Below are 19,639 nucleotides of genomic sequence, written 5' to 3' on the forward strand. Positions count from 1 at the left end.
ACAACTGGAATGTGGGTACAGTGTTTTGGGAGATTTCTGTTTAGATTTTTTTTCCCAACAAAGACAATTATTTATTTTGAAAGATTTAATGAAGTAATGCTTATAAAATAATGTTGCATAAAAAGTGAACATAAAAGGGCATATAACACACAATGCCAATACTGCAATGAATATAGCATATTCATAAAGTTTTAGAGTAACAGGTGATCTCTCTCTTCTTCTCATTCTACTGTCTTGTATCTTGCAAATTTTTTATAAAGAGCATGAAATAACTTTGGAAAGCAATTTGCCATTATTGAATTTTTAAAATATAAAAAAGTTAAAATATAAAAAATACAAAAAGAAGTCAAGATAACCAAAACACTACATAATTCTCAAGTTTCAACACTGTCAAACATGTTTCCAATCCTATACTTCTTCCATTCACTTGCTGAATAAACTTCTATTAAATAGATGTGTTACTGCTTCCTTCACATCCTTGTTTCTGAGACTGTAGATTAAAGGATTCATCATGGGAGTCATCACTCCATAGAACACAGTTATAAGTTTGTCAGTAGCATCCATGTCATCTGAATTGAGTGTCTCTTAAGACTTGGGCTTCATATACATGAAGGAAATAGTTCTGAAGAATACTATAACCACAGTCAGATGAGCAGAGCAGGGAGAGAAGGCTTTGCTTCTCACCTCAGAAGTGTGGATCTTCAAAATGCTGGAAATGACTAATGAGTAAGAGATGACAATCAAGAGAAGGGGTATCAATGTGAACAATGTCGTAGCCACAAACATGATGAATGCATGCCTGAGATGTCAGCACAAGCCAGTTTCATGACAGCCAAAATTTCATGGGAGAAATGATTAATGACATTATTCCTGCAAAAGGGCAACTGTACCACAATTGCAGTTCATTCAGTAGAGTCGATAATCCCTGTAAACCAGGAGCCAGCTGCCATGGGCACGTAGGAAGCCTTGTTCATGATAACAGAATATCTCAGAGGGTTACAGATAGCCACATACCGGTCAAAGGCCATCATGCCCAGGAGCACACACTCTGTTGTCCCCATGGCCGAGCCAAGGAACATCTGCACAGTACAGCCAGAGAAGGAGATGGTCTTTTTTTCTGAGAGGAAGCTCACCAGCACGGGGGGAATGGGAGTGGTGGAGTAGCAGATGTCCAGAAAGGAGAGGTTCCCCAGGAAGAAGTACATAGGGGTGTGAAGATGGGAGTCTAAGATGCTGATGAGAATAAGGGTGCCATTTCCCAGAAGGATGACCACATGCATTATTAAGATTAGCACAAAAAAAGAGTAGCTCAAGCCTTGGATAACCAGAAAGCCCCTTCAGAAAAAATTTCAATTTCACCAGAATGGTTTTGTTTTCCCACACCATTTTACATCTCTCTTTTACCTGGAAGAATTCAAATAATTTTTTTTAAGTTTATTTACTATGATAAGTCCAAGTTCATCAATGAACAAATGAAGAAGCTTTCAAATGCAGAAATTTTTCTGAACCTAATGAAAAGAGGGAAGAAAGAAAATAAGGAAGGGGAAGAAGAGAGAAGGTGTAAGGGAATAAAGAAGTAAATAATACAGGAATAATACAAGAAGAGAAATATGAGGGAGAAACTATTGTACAGATCACTCTTTGTGAACCGGCAACTGTGTATGAGGTTTTCTTCCACGCATTATCTCATTTAAACTTCACAATATATATCACTTTAAAGATAAGAATCTTATCTAAGTTAAACTAAGACAGTTAAAGTCTAAAGTCTTATAACTGATGTGTAGCAAAACCTGGGCTCAAATTCAAGCCTGCTTGTAGCCCATAATTATCTGAGAGTTAGGCAGCCTAGCTCCTGGGTGAGGAGGATCAACAGTAACCCATTGCATACTGAAACACTGAAAGAAGTGTGTCAATCTGATGACAGAATGGTTAGCAATAAACCCAACTAGTGGTTATTGGGAGAAGGCAATGGCACTCCACTCCAGTACTCTTGCCTGGAAAATCCCATGGATGGAGGAGCCTGGTAGGCTACAGTCCATGGGGTGGCCAAGAGTCGGACACGACTGAGCGGCTTCACTCTCATGCACTGGAGAAGGAAATGGCAACCCACTCCAGTGTTCTTGCCTGGAGAATCCCAGGGACGGGGGAGCCTGGTGGGCTGCTGTCTATGGGGTCGCACGGAGTCAGACACCACTGAAGCGACTTAGCAGCAGCAGCAGTGGTTATTGACTGCCTAATTGCCAAAAAAAAAAAAAAAAAAGTTGCAATTCATGTGAAGCCCAGTAATCTAAAGTCTTCTTACAATGCAAATACCTTTCTTGGTGAGATATAGAGTGACTTTTTGAATTTTATTTTAAATTATCAGGCAGTAAAATATACAGAAAAATTTTGTCTCTTTCAGCTTATAGCTCTATGAATTCTAACACGTATACAGATTCATGTAACTATCACAGTAATCAAAACATAGAATTCTTCTCTCACCCTAAAATCCCTTTGTTTTAGGGGGTTAATAATCACTCATTTCATCCATTCATAAATCCTGGCGAAGATGTATATGTTTTTGATCCCTATAGTTTAACCTTTTGCAGAATGCCATATAAAAGGAATCACATGAGTCATTGCTATCTGGCTTCTTTCACTTATCATAAATCCTTTGAGATTCATTAAAGTTGTTATAGGTGAGTAGTACTTCATTGTATTGATATTGATTGATATTGTACTGATACAGTTTATCTATTTACCTGTTGAAAGACATTTGGGTTCTTTCCAGTTTGGGGTAATTATGAATAGGCTGTTATAGACTTTTATGCTCAGATTTTTGTGTGAACACAAGTTGCCATTTTTTAGGGTAAAAATCAAGGGATAGCATACTAGATGATATATGACATGAATATTTAATTTTATAAGACACTGTCAAACAGCTTTCTAGAGTGGTTGTGTCATTTTTCAATTTCAACAAATAAGAGTTCGATTTGCTTCCCATCCTGATCAACAATTGGTATTGTCACTATATATATTTTTTACCCATTCTACTAGATATGTGGGGATATAATATCATAGTCATTTCCTTAATGACTATTGTTTTGGGGTTTTGCCACCCTTATGTTCTCTTTAGTAAAGCATCATTCATGTGTTATGCTCATTTTTAATTGGGTTATTTATTTTCATTGCAGCTTGAGAATTCTTTATCTAGTCTGAATATGAAATGTTATCAGATATATGACTTGAATATACTGTCTGTAAGTCTGTGACTTGTATTGCAAACACATTTAACCGCCATTTTAATTGGCTGCTGCTTAAGTCCAATGGAAGGGGACACACAGAAAGACTGTGACCAAAAAGACACATCTTCCAACAGGTCGATTCTTTGACAGATCTCACTTGAAGTGATTCCTCAGGGAGACACCAACTGCCACCACCCAGAGAGCACAAACAATAGGCCCTGCATCCAAATACCTTGCCTCATTAAAGCCTCAGGCCATTCCTTTTAAAGTTTCCTCAGAAACAGCACCTCTCTCCCTCAACACACACAGACACACACATACACATTTCCAGTAATATTGTTCATGGTCACAGAATCCACTGAAACTGCTCTAATTCATTTACCAGTCACACAGGCACTTAACATATAGACCATTTCTCCTTACTCAAGTAATTGGTGCATTTAGTCTTTAACAATTTTGGAACTATGCAAACAGCTTGTATGTGCTTGCTGTTGTTCAGTTGCTAAGCAGTGCCTGACTCTTTGCGACCCCATGAACTGCAGCACATCAGGCCCACCTGTCCTTTACTATCTCAAAAGTTTTCTCAGATTCATTTCCAATTAGTTGGTGATGCCATCCAATAATCCATCCTCTGACCCCTTTTCTCCTCCTGCCCTCAATATTTCCCAGCATCAGAGTCTTTTCCAATGAGTTGGCTCTTTGCATTAGGTGGCCAAAGTACTGGAGCTTCAGCATCAATATCAGTCCTTCCAATGAATATTTAGGGTTTACTTCCTTTAGGGTTTGATCTCCTTGCAGTCTAAGGAGCTCTCAATAGTGTTCTCCAGCACCCCAATTTGAAGGCATCAGTTCTTCAACACTCAACCTTCTTTATGGTCCAACCCTGACATCTGTACATGACTACTGGAAAAATCACAGCTTTGACTATATGGATTTTTGTTGACCAAGTGATTTTAATAAACTGTTTAGTTTGTCATAGCTTTCCTTTCCAGGAGCAAGCATTTTTTTTTAAATTTCATGGCTGCAGTTTTGGAGCCTAAGAATAGAAAATCTATCACAGCTTCCACTTTCTACCCTTGTATTTGCCATGAAGTGATGAGACCAGATGTCATGAGCTTCATTTTTTGAATGTTGAGTTTTAAGCCAGTTTTTTCACTCTCCTCTTTGACCCTCATAAATAAGCTCTTTAGTTCTTCTTCATTTTCTGCCATTAGATTGGTATCAACTGCATATCTGAGGTTGATGAGATTCTTCCTGGCAATTTTAATTCCAGCTTGTGATTCACCTAGCCCAGCATTTCACATGATGTACTCTGCATAAAATTTAAATAAGCAAGGTTACAATATGCAGCCTTGTTGTTCTCTTTTCCCAATTTTGAACAAGTCCATTGTTTCATGTCTGGTTCTAACTGTTGCTTCTTGACCTGCATACAGGTTTCTCAGGAGACAGGTAATGTGGCCTCGTATTCCCACCTCTTCAAGAATTTCCCAGTTTGTTGTGATCCACACAGTCAAAGGCTTTCATGTAGTCAGTGAAGCAGAAGTAGATGTTTTTTTCTGAAATTCCCTTGCTTTCTCTGTGATCCACTGAATATTTGCAATTTGATCTCTTATTCCTCAGCCATTTCTAAACCCAGCTTGTACATCTAGAAGTTCTTGGTTCACATGTTATTGAAACCTAGCTTGAAGGATTTTGAGCATAACCTTACTAACATGTAAAATGAGCACAATTGTATGGTAGTTTGAACATTATTTGGTATTGCCCTTGGGGGTTGGAATGAAAACTGAACTTTTCCAGTCTTGCTGAGTTTTCCAAATTTGCTGGCATTTTGAGTGCAACACTTTAACAGCATCATCCTTTAGGATTTGAAATAGCTCAGCTGGAATTCCATCACCTCCACTAGCTTTATTCATAGTAATGCTTCTAAATGCATTACAGATGCACTCTGTGTACAAAATCTAATGCCTTAAATCTATTCTTCACCTCCACTGTATAATAATCTTCAGGGTTTTCATTTAGGTCATACCCGAATGACCTAGTTGTTTTTCCTACTTTCTTAAATTTAAGTATGAATTTTGAAATAAGGAGCTCATGATCTGAGTCACAGTCAGCTCCAGGTCTAGTTTTTGCTGACTGTATAGAGCTACTCCATCTTTGGCTGCAAAGAATATAAGCAACCTGATTTTTGTATTAATAATCTGGTGATATCCATATGTAGAGTTGTCTCTTGTGTTGTTGGAAGAGGTTATTTGCCAGTGTGTTCTCTTGACAAAACTCTGTAGCTTTTGCCCTGCTTTATTTTGTACTTTAAGGCCAAACTTTCCTGTTACTCCAGGTATCTCTTGGCATCCTACTTTGGCATTCCAGTCCCCAATAATGAAAAAGACATCTTTATCTTGGTATTAGTTCTAGGTCTTGGGGGCCTTGTTAGAACCAGTCAACTTCATCTTCTTTGGCATTAGTAGTTGGGGCATAGGCATGGATTACTGTGATGTTGAATGGTTTACCTTCAAAACAAACAGAGATCATTCAGTCATTGAGACTGCACCCAAATACTGAATTTCAGACTCTTTGTTGACTATGAGGGCTACTCCATTTCTTCTAAAGGATTCTTGCCCAGAGCGGTAGATATAATTGTCATCGGAATTAAATTCGCCCAGCCCATCCATTTTAGTTCACTGATTCCTAAGATGTCACAGTTCACTCTTTCTATCTCCTGCTTGACCACCTCCAATTTACCTTCATTCATGGACCTAACATTCCAGGTTCCTACACAGTATTGTTGGTTATAGCATCGGACTTTACTTTCACCACCAGACATATCCACAACTGAATGTCATTTCCTCTTTGTCCCAGCTGCTTCATTCTTTCTGGAGCTACTAATAATTGCCCTTCCGCTCTTCCTCAGTAACACACTGGACACCTTCTGACCTGGGGAGCTCATCTTCAGAATCGTATCTTTTTGCCACTTCATAGTGTTCATGAGGTGGTCAAGGCAAGAATATTGGAGTGTTTTGCCATCCTCTCCTCTGATGTACCTGTATCGGGCCACTATTAGGGTACTTCCCCTTTCATCCTATTTCCCATACTTCAATCAATCTAACTTTTCATGCTTTTGGATATTTTTATTCCCTAAAGATGTATGCTTCTTTTACTCTGAGTCCCAGATTTAGCTTTCTTAATTCTAGGTGATAAACAAAGGCACTCAAGAACCAATTACCTGGTGCATGCATGCTTGCATGCTAAGTTGCTTCAGTCGTGTCCAACTCTGTGCGACCCCATGGACAGCAGCCCACCAGGCTCCCCTGCCCATGGAATTCTCTAGGCAAGAATACTGGAGTGGGTTGCCATTTCCTTCTCCAAATTACCTGGTAAATGATGACTAACAAGCAGTTTTACTCTGTAAACTCACTATGTCTATTGGAAAGAATATCCATTTTTTTGGTATGAAGTTGAGATTTTTTTACTAATATGCAGATGTGCTTTAATATTTCTGTGAAAAGGTTCTAAAGACAATATAAAAATTCTAGCATGAAGTCACAAGATGTTAAAAATATTATATCACAATAAATGTAACTACACTCTCCATAGCCCCAAATATAGAGAGGAGTAGGCAGCTATCAAGTTTGGAGGGAAACATGCTTTGAGATGACCTTCACAGTGGACAGGCAGAAGCTCAAAGCACTACCCAAGCCGAGGGCCTATGGCAAGTCTGTGCTGAAGAAACAGCTATGAAGGCCTCTGCTATGAAGGCCTCCACTTCCTATTTTCCCAACTTTATCTCTTGCCAAATTATCCTACCTGGTAGCTCAAACCACTAAAAGCTGTAGCTTTAGTCCATGCTGCTCAACTCAGGGCTCGCTGAAACCCTCTCGTAAATGTACTGGATTGGTGACCAGCCTCTGTGTTTGTGAAGAACATATGAACACACACTATACACGACTTCTCTATGGAATAAGCCTGTCTCTGGCCAGCAGTGACTACAGGGATAGGGTCCTTCATCCATACGCTCTCTGCTAACAGGGCCAGTTATTAGTTGTGACCCTGGACAATTTACTGAATTTTAATGTCTCAATATTCTTACCTATACCACGGGGATTTTAATAGCCTCATTGTGATGTTCTTGGGAGAGAGAATTTTTACATGCGTAAAAGCATCTGGCATATGGTAAACACTATTTTGGTTTCCTTCATCTTCCATTGACTTGTTCATTTTTTTCAAGTTTTTCACATTTCTGTCCCAGTTTCACACGCCTACAAAAGTACCTTTAAATTTTTATCAGTCATACATGTTCAGGTATCAGGTCTCTTCTTACTCAACCAACCATGTATAATTTTCATCGCAACATGATATGATATTGATGCATGTTTTATCAAACCCTTCTCACTTGATAGTGAAGAGTGTTTTACCACTATAGCAAAGGCCAGCACCATTTAAAACCAGGAACTCACAGGTTGACATTTTTTAAAAGACTATTTCAATTCATTCTGTTAAAAGTTAAATGAGTGAGTGTGTGTATGTGTGTGTGTGTGTGTGTGTGACAAATATTATATCTAAAGTTACTATAGAAATGCACCACCAGCAACAACACAAAAAATTAAAATTTCTCTGAACAATTCCCAAAATACTCATGCACAAATAACTATGAAAGTCAAAATTATTTCCTGTTAGTCAAGGGACTCACTATTTCTCTTCATTTCCTTTTCACACAAACCAGAAGATGTATTCAAGAATAAGTAACAAAGTTTTCCAAATAGCACCCCCAGTGAGAGGCTCCAGGACATGGACTATATATCTGTTCATTATTAAAGCTGGAAAAACATTTGTAAGCTGAACCAAATAAAACTGAATTGGTGCCATGAGGTAAACTAGTACAGAATTTGAACTTTGGTGATGCCACCCTACTATATGTCCTGGATAAGAGTGCAAATCTGCTGTCTATTTCACAGCAACTTCACTGTACCAGTAAATGACACCAGTAGACATGTATGCACTTATACTGTACCAAGGACCAGAAAACTATATTCTGATTAAATGAATCTTTATTCCCAGTAAGATGGACTCAATCTAAATGCCCAGCTTTTTTGGATATTCAAATTATTATTTCAGATTTCAAATTACTCTTTTGGTCATATTTTTTTTTATTTTTCTGCATTTCAGTATATTGAAGATAATATAATCTTAGAATGTTTTATATTCCTATTCCCTATGGATGCTTCATAGTAAGAAATACTCTATTACAAAAGCACATGGCTTACTTCAACTCAGTTCACTTAACTGATATCCTTTGAATGTATGTTATTAGTATGTTTTCAGCAATTACCTTAAATGGAAGGTTGAGTTGCCACTTAGGCTGCAACACAGCAGATAGTTTTGCACTGGTCTTCTATTTGCAGTCTATCATACAAAATTTTCCATGATGTTGATAAATTTCTGAACATGCTACCACTGAGGAGCTATAATGTCACCAAACATCTCGGAAAACTATTGATAGCAAACATTCTATTAAAATTGTTTCAAAAGCTTCCATACATTAGAGCCAAATTTGACTGTTTACAAAGGGAGTATATTTTGGTTCTGCTAGTACAAAGAAAAAAATGAATATTTGAGAAAATGAAAGATTTTCCTTGTCCTTCAAACCCAAGTAGAAATACTGCCCCATTGTGATGACCCAGGAAATTCTTTAAATGTTCTCTAGGCTCAGCAAGGAAACTTAAATATTTCTTGCTCTCAGGGACTCATGCAATTTTCCAAGCCATAAGTTTAAAATCCTCAGGGGAAAAATGGTAAAAAAAAAAAAAAAAAATTTTTTTGAAAACTTCAGGAATAATGCCTTAAAGGCTTAATTATATCAGATCCATTATTGTATTTCAAATAAGCAGCCAGAAGTCTTGGAAATGTATCTTATCTCACTTTGAATCTATTACTACATACTGCTGTAACCCCTAAACCATTAACATATTCTGATATTTTTGTCCTGACTCTGTCTGTTGAAAATATAGCAGAAAGGCCGTATGCTCTCAGCCATCCCAGGTGCTCTCAGTCATTCTTGCACATAGTGCTCACCTTTCCTTGAACTGCTTCACCCAAATAGTGAACACAAGTTGTTCACCACTAAACCACTAACCTAGGTAAAACAAAAATTGGGTGTCCAACAGCACTGTTTCTGAAGTTGACCTGATTAGAAGGAACTGCTTTCTGGACATGTTCTGCTTCTGTGTGGTTAAGCTTCCTTCACAAGAACAGAGCTCTTTAACCATTTCTTCCTTTCTTCTCCTAAAGTCACAAGTGGGTCTCAAAATCCTATGTCCAACATTAGTTAAGTGAAGCACCCAGATAAGTCACATCAGAAAAATGTTTCAAGCAAATGGAATTATTCTTTTACTTTTGGACAGAGAAATTTTAGTTACTATTTTTTAGCCTATCTCTTAACAGTTATTTACAAAAAATGCAAATCATTTTCCTCACTGAAGACTTTGTATATCACAATCCCAGGATACGGAATACAGCAGTTTGTTTTTTTAATAAGTTACCAGTGTTGGTCAGCTGCTCTGTGGGCTAGAAGATGAATACCATGAGCTGATCTCACTGCTATTACCACTACTCCAGCTAGTGCTCACATAGTTGTTACACCCTCTGCCCCAATTATTAATACATCTTAAATGTAACATGGGACCACTCACTTAAATCATGTGCTATTTTGTTATCTGAGTCATTTCAAGAATGAAAAAGAAAAATGGAAAGGAGCAACTAGAAAATTGAAACTGAGTTCATTCTGAGAGACCTTTCTGAGTACCAAGGAACTGACAAAAATTTCTTTTTGTCATATCTTTACTGATGTGCCTGGTAATCCTGGAGAACAGCACCTTAGTCTTCTTAACCTTCTAAGAACCGCTTCTCCACACACCATGGACATCATGGACTTCTTTTTGGTAGTCTCCCCTTCCTGGATATGTGGTACACATCCTTATTTGTCTCCTCTTCCCATTATTGAAAAAATTATCTCATTAGTAGCCTATGTTATATATATATATGGGTTTCCCTGGTGACTCAGTGATAAAGAATCCACCTGCAATGCAGGAGACATGGGTTCGATCCTTGGGTCAGGAAGATCCCCTGGAGATGGAAATGGCAACCAACTCCAGTATTCTTGCCTGGGAAATCCCATGGACAGAGGAGCCTCTCAGGCTACAGTCCAGGGGGTTGCAAAAGAGTCATACACGACTTAGCAACTAAACCATAACAACAACAAACAATTATATAAATGTCTATCTCTTTATATAATGGGGTCCACAGAGTGTGTGTTCCTAGCAGTGATGACATATGGTTTCTACATGGCCATCAACAAATTTCTGAGATAACTCATCATCATAAACAGGACACTTTGTGTTTAGCTGACAGCTATCTCCTGGGGACTAACCTTTCTCAATGGATTGGCACAAAATATACTCACATTATGAGTATTCTTTTGTGAAAGAATAGAAGTAATAGTTTTTTGTGTGTGAAATACTGCCTTTATTAAAGCTGTCTGCATTAAGTATTTTCTTGAATGAGAATATAATAATGTTATACAATGCAATATTTTTATTTGCTCCATTACTGCTAATTTGTTTCCTGTATTTTCATCGTCTGTGCTGTTACTGAGAATCAGTTCAGCTGAAGAAAGAAAAAGTCCCCTTCTACCTGCTCAGCCCACGTAACAGTGGTTATTTGTGTTTTATGAGACAATTTTATTCATGTGCATGCAGCTAAAGTTCCAGAAATGACTCGAACAAACTGATTACCCTATTCTATGGTGTGCTGCTAAGTTGCTTCAGTCGTGTCCGACTCTATGCGACCCCATAGACGGCAGCCCACCAGGCTCCCCTGTCCACAGGATTCTCCAGGCAAGAATACTGGAGTGGGTTGCCATTGCCTTCTCCAGTGCATGAAAGGGAAAAGTGAAAGTGAAGTCGTTCTATGGTGTAGTCACCCCTATGATCACTCCTATCATCTGTAGCCTGAGGAACAAGGAAGTCCTATAAGAAAAACAGCAAGTAAGCACTGTTTCTGGAGAAAACAATAAGAAACTGACATCTTTGAGTTTATGAACAAAACAAGCTGTCATGTTTTGAGGCAAGGGTTTTAAATATAAACAGAACAAAGGAAAGTCATACATAGAATTATAGAAATTCAGAGTTAGAAATGTCAATATCACAAGTCTAATTATACCATGTTCTGAAAACAACTGTGATCTCATAAAAGTAAACATTAAGTAGTCTAAGAAATTCAAGTAAACTTATGAGGACAAGACAAAAAACATATTTAAAATTAAGTCTTTTCCAGAAAACCCAACACATACATTTTCAGTACCCTTTATCTGAAATACTTTTGACATTTTTTTTTACCCAGAGACCTCATCTGCCTCAGCCTACATTTTGAACCACATATTTCACCTTCTGGTTTCCTGCCCACATTGCCCCCATTCCTTCACACATACTGTCCTACATTCAGTGTGGTTACCCAATTATTTCATGTTCTTTCTCACCTAAGGACAATAATGCACACTATTTCCTCTGCATTACTAAATTTCTCCTTCTCTAGTAGAATCGTAGCAATAACAGAAGAAATAAGTCAAGTGATACATCCTCTATCTCTATCTGTATCCTCTATTGGCAAATCCTCCCAATACTCGCTTATGTTAGTTGCTCCCTCCTCTATGCTACTCTTACCCTTACCTACACCAGCAATTTTTATTTTATGCTGTAACCACTTAGCTTCTGAAATCTTCCCAGTGGCACACTATCACTCACTATTCTCTGTCCAAAGTCCAATGCCAATTTAACTAAAAGTAGGGGGCAGTTGTTCGTTGCTGAAATAATTTAAATGGAAAAAATGGTTAAAATAGAAGTCAAAGTATCTAAAATACTACACAAGAAAATAAGAGAAATGAACTTTATATACTATTCATCCCCTAAACCATGATTTCACATGCTTTTGTAAAAGAGAACATAATCTTTAAATGCAGGATAGAACAAGGGGAGATAAAGGACGGAGTAGAACATACTGAAGAGGTCAAAAATGTCCCCTGTGAATGACTAATGTAAAGATATGGTAGTGTTTCTTAAGATCTCATTGACCCTCTGATTTTGTATTTCTGCTCCAATTCTGCACTATAAACTTAGGTTTTATTTTTAAGAACAAATTTTAAATTAACTCTACATATATGCTGACGATAAGAATGCTATCAAAATTCCTTGGAAGATAAAGATTTTCTTTGCTGTTTTTATTTCCACAAGTGGGGAGATTTTCCTGATTCAAAATAAAACTTCAGAATCAAAACTATAATCATCTTCCAGAGAAATGACCGCATGACTAATAGAAAAATTTTTTTTTCACTTTTTAAGAAATTCTCACAGTTCCTATCCTTCTGAAATATCTCTTCATATTTTACCTATTCCTCAAGTGTATTCTAAAAGTAATATAGGAAATATAGGCATACAATCGGTTCAAGTCTTGGCCACCATGTATGACCTGTGTGATTTTTATTCAAGCCTAAATTTTCTTATCTATCATACATTATCTGGTGATAATCCTTAATAGTAGGGAAAATTCATATCCATAATGAATCCCCAGCACATACCAGGCACTTACACAGTGTTGAATAAATGAAAGAAGAAGCCAACCCAAAATCACTACATACACTAACATAATCTATCATTATTAACTAGTGAAAAAATTTTAAAAGATGGTGTATATATATATATATGACACCTAGCACACCACATAGTAGATCTTATACGTTAATTAAATTATACTCATCTTCCACTTATTGCATTACTGATTTGCTCTCTGGTTTTTGAAAATAAGGAAGTTAAGCAAGGATTCCTGGTTATCTGTATCTGAAAGGGACAGTGAGAGACAATCTTATGTTGCACTTTTCACCATTGTTACTTAATTATAAGGAACTTTAAAATAGCATATATGAATTTCCTAGTTATGTTTTTTACCTAGTACATTTTATGTATAAATCACTCACCATCCTCATTTATTCTCTGAGATTTGAAAAATAGGGTAGCTAATCATGAATTGCTGGGGGTCTACATTTAAGAAAGGTGGAAATTGAAGGAAGTACTAGCAGTAAGTGAGCAAATAGGAGGTGTTGGCCGAAGGAAGTAAACTCTGGAGTTCAGCCTTCATTTTACCTGATCAAGGAAGGAATGGATGATGGGGCGACTTGGCGTGCAAAGAGACTAAAAGGGAAGATAGGAAAAAGAAAGCTACAAAATGTAATGAGGCCTTCCTATGAGCCAGATGTTTTCAAATAATGCCACATTTAACACTTAGCAGGACAATATTAAACTTGACTATTAAGTTATATTTTACTGTTTAACCCTTATGGTATGCTCAACTCTAGCCTCAGGAATATTTCAAATTCCTAATTCACTGTAGCATATTCTCCATCTCAAATATAAGCATTACTTCGCTTTGATGTATACTAGGAAATAACATTAAGTATGATCAGTTAATGAATTAGAAAGGGGATCATCTCATAGAAAGGAAGAGATGTAAACCTTCTAGTCATACAATATGAAGCAGCGGACTTCTGATTTCTGTTGTGCTCACTGTGGCTGAATAAGCTCCTATAAGACTCAAGCATATCAGAGATGACAACTATAAGCTTTGCACAAAGTATCAAAAAAATTGCTGAGAAGAAGTAATGTTTTTGTGTGAGTTTCACATTTGTATGGCTATAGGCTGAGCTAAGCATTGTATGGAGTGGGGAAAAAAAAACAAAACTCTGATATTAAACTGGCACTCTTTCTGGAAAAGCTAGCAATCTTCTGGGAAAACAACCATTGTAATGTAAGTGAGAAATCCCACAAAGGTGAGGTAGAGAAGAGGAAGCATCAAATTCTACGTTAAAATCTTGATCAAGTTCTGTAATTGACTCCCGTGCCATGTATGTACAAGTCAGCCAGAGATGAAAATAAAGTACATGTTGAACTCAAATATCAACTCTTAACAAAAAGACCTGCTTTGCAATTTCAGGCAAACCACGTTCATCACAAGACCAACACACTAGTAGTCATAGGAAGTTAATGGAATTCAGAGTCTCCACAATATCACGTTATCCAAAATACAACCCCAAATTACTCATCATATAAAGAATGAGAAATATGTCACACATTCCCAAAATAAAGTCAATCAACAGAAACCAACTCTGTGATAGTCCAAATGCTGAAATTTTCAGAAAGCATGACAAAGCAACTAGTATAAGAAGAAGTGGCAAGAATACACAGAAGGATTATACAAGAAAGATCTTAATGACCCAGATAACCATGATGGTGTGATCACTTACTCAGAACCAGACATCTTGGAGTGCAAAGTCAAATGGGCCTTGGGAAGCATCACAACTAACAAAGCTAGTGGAGGTGATGGAACTCCAACTGACCTATTTCAAATCCTAAAAGATGATGCTGTGAAAGTGCTGCACTCAATATGCTAGCAAATATGGAAAACTCAGAAGTGGCCACAGGACTGGAAAAGATCAGTTTCATTGCAATCCCAAAGAAAGTCAATGCCAAAGAAGGTTCAAACTACCACCCAATTTTACTTATTTCACACACTAGCAAAGTAGTGCTCAAAATTCTCTAAGCCAGGCTTCAACAGTATATGAACTGAAAACTTCCAGATATTCAAGCTGGATTAGAAAAGACAGAGGAACCAGAGATCAAGTTGCCAACATGTGTTAGATCATAGAAAAAGCACAAGAGAATTCCAAAAAAGCATCTACTTCTGCTTCACTGACTATGCTAAAGCCTTTGACTGTGTGGATCACAACAAACTGTGGAAAATTGTTACAGACATGGAAATACCAGGCCACCTTACCTTCCTCCTGAGAAACTAAATGCAGGTCAAGAAGCAACAGTTAGAATTTGACATGGAACAATGGACTGGTTCCAAACTGGGAAAGGAATACACCAAGGCTGTATATTGTCACCTTGCATATTTAACTTATATGCAGAGTACATCATGCGAAATGCCAGACTGGATGAAGCACAAGCTGGAATCAAGACTGGCAGGAGAAATATCAATAACCTCAGATACACAGATGACACCACCCTTATGGCAGAAAGCAAAGAAGAACTAAAGAGACTATTGATGAAAGTGAAAGAGGAGAGTGAAAAGGTTGGCTTAACTTAACATTCAAAAAACTAAAATCATGGCTTCTGGTCCCATCACTTCATGGCAGATGGAGAAACAATGGAAACTGTGACAGACTTCATTATCTTGGGCTCAAAAATCACTGTGGATGGTGACTGTAGCCATGAAATTAAAAGAAGTGGCTTCTTGGCAGAAAAGCTATGACAAATCTAGACAGTGTATTAAAAAGCAGAGACATTACTTTGCCGACAAAGGTCTGTCTAGTCAAAGCTATGGTTTTTCCAGTAGTCATGTGTGGATGTGAGAGTTGGACCATAAACAAGGCTAAACATTGAAGAAATGATGCCTTTGAACTGTGGTGTTGGAGAAGACCCTTGAGAGAGTCCCTTGGGCTACAAGGAGATCAAACCAGTCAATCCTAAAGTAAATCAATCCTGAATATTCATTAGAAGGACTGATGGTGAAGCTAAAGCTCCAATAATTTGGCCACCTGATGTGAAGAGCCGACTCATTAGAAAAGACCCTGATGCTGGGAAACATTGGAGGCAGGAGGAGAAGCAGACAACATCAGGACAAGATGGTTGGATGGCATCACTGATTCAATGGCCATGAGTGTGAGCAAGCTCCAAGAGTTGGTGATGGATGGGGAAGCCTAGCATGCTGCAGTCCATGGGGTTGCAAAGAGTCGGATGTGACTGATCAACTAAACAACAACAAATAACTATTTAGATAAAGTAAAGGAAAAAAAATATTCACAAGAGATGAAAAGAAACCAAATCTCAGTAAAGAATTAACTACAAAAAGAAAGAAATGGAGATCTAGAACCAAAATTTATAATATCAGAAATCTAAAATTCTTAGAATGGGTTAAACAACAGAATAGAGGTGATAAAGAATCTAAGATTTGCAATAACATCAGTATCATAACACCATGAATCATTATTTTACCTCTCCTTTAATTAGGTAAATTAAATTACTTAATTTTACAAGTAATTAGACACTCATAAACAAATGAAAAAAGCTCTACACAACCCACCAAGACACCCAAGATATCCATCTATCTGTACATGTGAAAGTGCTTAGGTGCTCAGTTACTGAGTTGTGTCTGACTCTTTGCAACCCTATGGACTTAGCCTGGAAGGCTCTTCTGTCCATGGGATTTTCCAGGCAAGAATGTGGGAGTGGGCTATCATTTCTTCCTCCAGGGGATCTTCCTGACCCAGGGATCAAACCAGAGTCTCCTGTGGCTCAATCATCAGCAGGAGGGTTCTTTACTACTGAGCCACCTGGGTGGATGGATTAAACTTCAGAGGAGGCTTCAGAGCCAGAGGAGTGGTGCCAGAGGAAGAAACAGCAGAGGCAGCAGTGGCTGGAATGGCACAGAGTCAGCATAATCTTTCTGGCAGGGGAGGTGGTAGGTGAAGATGGTGAGTAGGATACCGCCCCTACCATGCATTTTACAGGTGAAAGGACCCATTGCTCTCTGAGAAGAAACCATAATGAGAGATAGGAGGGAATGAAGAAGGAAGAAAGGCAGACAAATACAGCTGAAGGGATATCTGTCCAGGAATTTGGGCAAGCGATCCACCAGAAACCTCGTGAATTCCCCCTTCATGGATCCCCCTTATGGACTATTGTTGTTCAGTCACTAAACCATGTCTGACTATTTGTGACCCCATGGACTGCAACATACCAGGCTTCCATGTCCTTCACTATCTCTCAGAGTTTGGTCAAACTCATGACCATTGAGCTGGCAATGCCATCCAACCATCTCATCTTCTGTCCTGCCCTTCTCCTCCTGCCTTCAATCTTTCCCAGCATCAGAGTTTTTTCCAATGAGTCAGCTCTTCAAATAAGGTGGCCAATGTATTGGAGCTTCATCTTCAGCGTCAGTCCTTCTAATGAATATTCATGGTTGATATCCTTCAGGATGGACTGGTTTGATCTCCTTGCTGTTCAAGGGACCCTAAAGAGTCTTCTCCAGTACCACAATTTTAAAGCATCAGTTCTTCAGTGCTGAGTCTTCTTTATGGGCCAACTTTTACATCCATACATGACCACTGAAAAAACCATAGCTTTGAATATATGAAACTTTGTTGGCAAAATAATGCCTCTGGTTTTTAATATAGGTACACCTAAAAGAGCTAAGTACTAAGAACATAATTTTCACCACCCAAAACTGCTACCATCCAACTTTTTGTTTAAAAATTCTAAAAAAGAAAGAAAGGAAAGAAGCCCTTAGAATACCCCAGTTTCTCAGATTGGTAGAAATTGAGAACTAGTATTTCTGAGCAACTCTACTCTGTGACAAGGGCCAGACATCACTTATAATCCAAACTAGGACACTTCTGAGACTGAAATAGAGTGTTTTTTAACAATTATGCTTGGACATTAAGCATAAATTTGGATCACCATATGCAAATCATACTATATGGTCACAGAGATTATGCCATCAATATAATTTGAAAGAACATTATTTTCCTGGTGTTAGTGGCATATTTCATTGACCAAAGGTAGTAATCATGCTTTTAGCTCAGGCCCCTGCCCCTTGATATCACTGGGGTCTGTTTCAGAAGATCTTTATGGTCTTTAACTTTTATTTACCATGTGTGTCCCACCAAGAAGTCTGAAACACAGAGCTAATATCCAGTTTTCTTTACAAATGCATGTCTGTGGATAAATGATATATTTTCATTACACACAGATGGAATCCTCTTAGGCAAGACATTGTAGATCAATTTAGAAGAAATCTGACAATCTAAAAATATTTGTCTTCATTTGAAACTACTACATTTTTTTCTAATAAGGGCAACAATATATGTGGATCCATAAAAATAATCTATTCCATTTGTTAACACAATAGATATGTTCAGTTATATGATGAAAAAAGTTAATCTCTCTAATGGCCCATATCCATTATCCTGACTTCAGTTTCTTAAAACCATATGGAGTAGGCTGTAAGTAAAATTGGGCAGAAGAATCCTCCCTCGCACTTAACACCCTCATGAGGAGCTTTTTCCCAAGAATGTTACAGGAAAACCATAGCAGTGTGTCTCTCTTCTAAGTGTCGGGCAGGAGCCAAGCAGGACTTTAAGAGATCCAAATACGTGAGAGTATATAAGGAAGCCTTAATTCTGAATTCACAAAATCTATATATTGGGTCGATCTTATTAGCTTTTCTAATCATTTATTCATTGTTAAAATAAATCTCCTGTATCCTTATTAAATAAAATACCTAAGCCTTGTTCTGACTCCTGTCATCTTTTTAACATGCCCCAAGAGTCAAATCCCTATCTTCCTTTGAAAATGCTGTCCTACCGTATTCTTCACATGGGATGCCTGTCCTCAAATTTGCACTTGGAAAAAGATTACTTATCCTTCAAAATCAGGTAAAATGTTCATGATTTACTCATGGAAGATAGTTGTCTGTTCATATCAGTTCAATCGCTCAGTCACGTCCAACTCTTTGTGACGCCATGAACTGCAGCATGCCAGGCTTCCCTGTCCATCACTAATTCCTGGAGCTTGCTCAAATGAATATTCAGGCCTGACTTCCTTTAGGATTGACTGGTTTGATCTTCTTGCAGTCCAAGGGACTCTGAAGACACTTCTCCAACACCACAGCTCAAAAGCATCAATTCTTCGGCTCTCAGCTTTCTTTATGGTCCAGCTCTTACGTCCATATGTGACAACTGGAAAAACAAAAGCTTTGACTATATGGACTTTTGTCAGCAAAGTAATATCTCTGCTTCTTAATATGCTGTCTAGGTTCGTCATAACTTTTCTTCCAAGGAGCAGATGTCTTTTAAATTCATGGCTGCAGTTACCATCTGCAGTGATTTTGGAGCCCCAAAAGATAAAGTCTGTCATTGTTTCCACTGTTTCCCCATCTATTTGCCATGAAGTGATGGGACTGGATGCTATGATCTAAGTTTTCTGAATGTTGAGTTTTAAGCCAACTTTTTCACTCTCCTCTTTCACTTTCATCAAGAGGCTCTTTGGTTCTTCTTCACTTTCAGGCATAAGGGTGGTATCATCTGCATATCTGACGTTATTGATATTTCTCTCGGCAATCTTGATTCCAGCTTGTGCTTCCTCCAGCCCAGCATTTTGCATGATGTACTCTGCATAGAAGTTAAATAAGCAGGGTGACAACATACAGCCTTGACATACTCCTTTCCCTATTTGGAACCAGTCTGTCATTCCATGTTCAGTTCTAACTGTTGCTCCCTGACCTGCATACATATTTCTCAAGAGGCAGGTCAGGTG

General features: G+C 38.0%; 1 pseudogene; it reads right to left on the reverse strand.

The window, feature by feature from the left end:
* Nucleotides 1–423: 423 nt before the first annotated feature.
* Nucleotides 424–1,386, reverse strand: LOC145519817 (olfactory receptor 13C9-like; annotated as a pseudogene).
* Nucleotides 1,387–19,639: the final 18,253 nt, after the last annotated feature.

This window comes from Giraffa tippelskirchi, chromosome 1 (genome assembly GCF_054371585.1).
Source record: "Giraffa tippelskirchi isolate mGirTip1 chromosome 1, T2T-mGirTip1v1.2.pri, whole genome shotgun sequence".
NCBI lineage: Eukaryota > Metazoa > Chordata > Mammalia > Artiodactyla > Giraffidae > Giraffa > Giraffa tippelskirchi.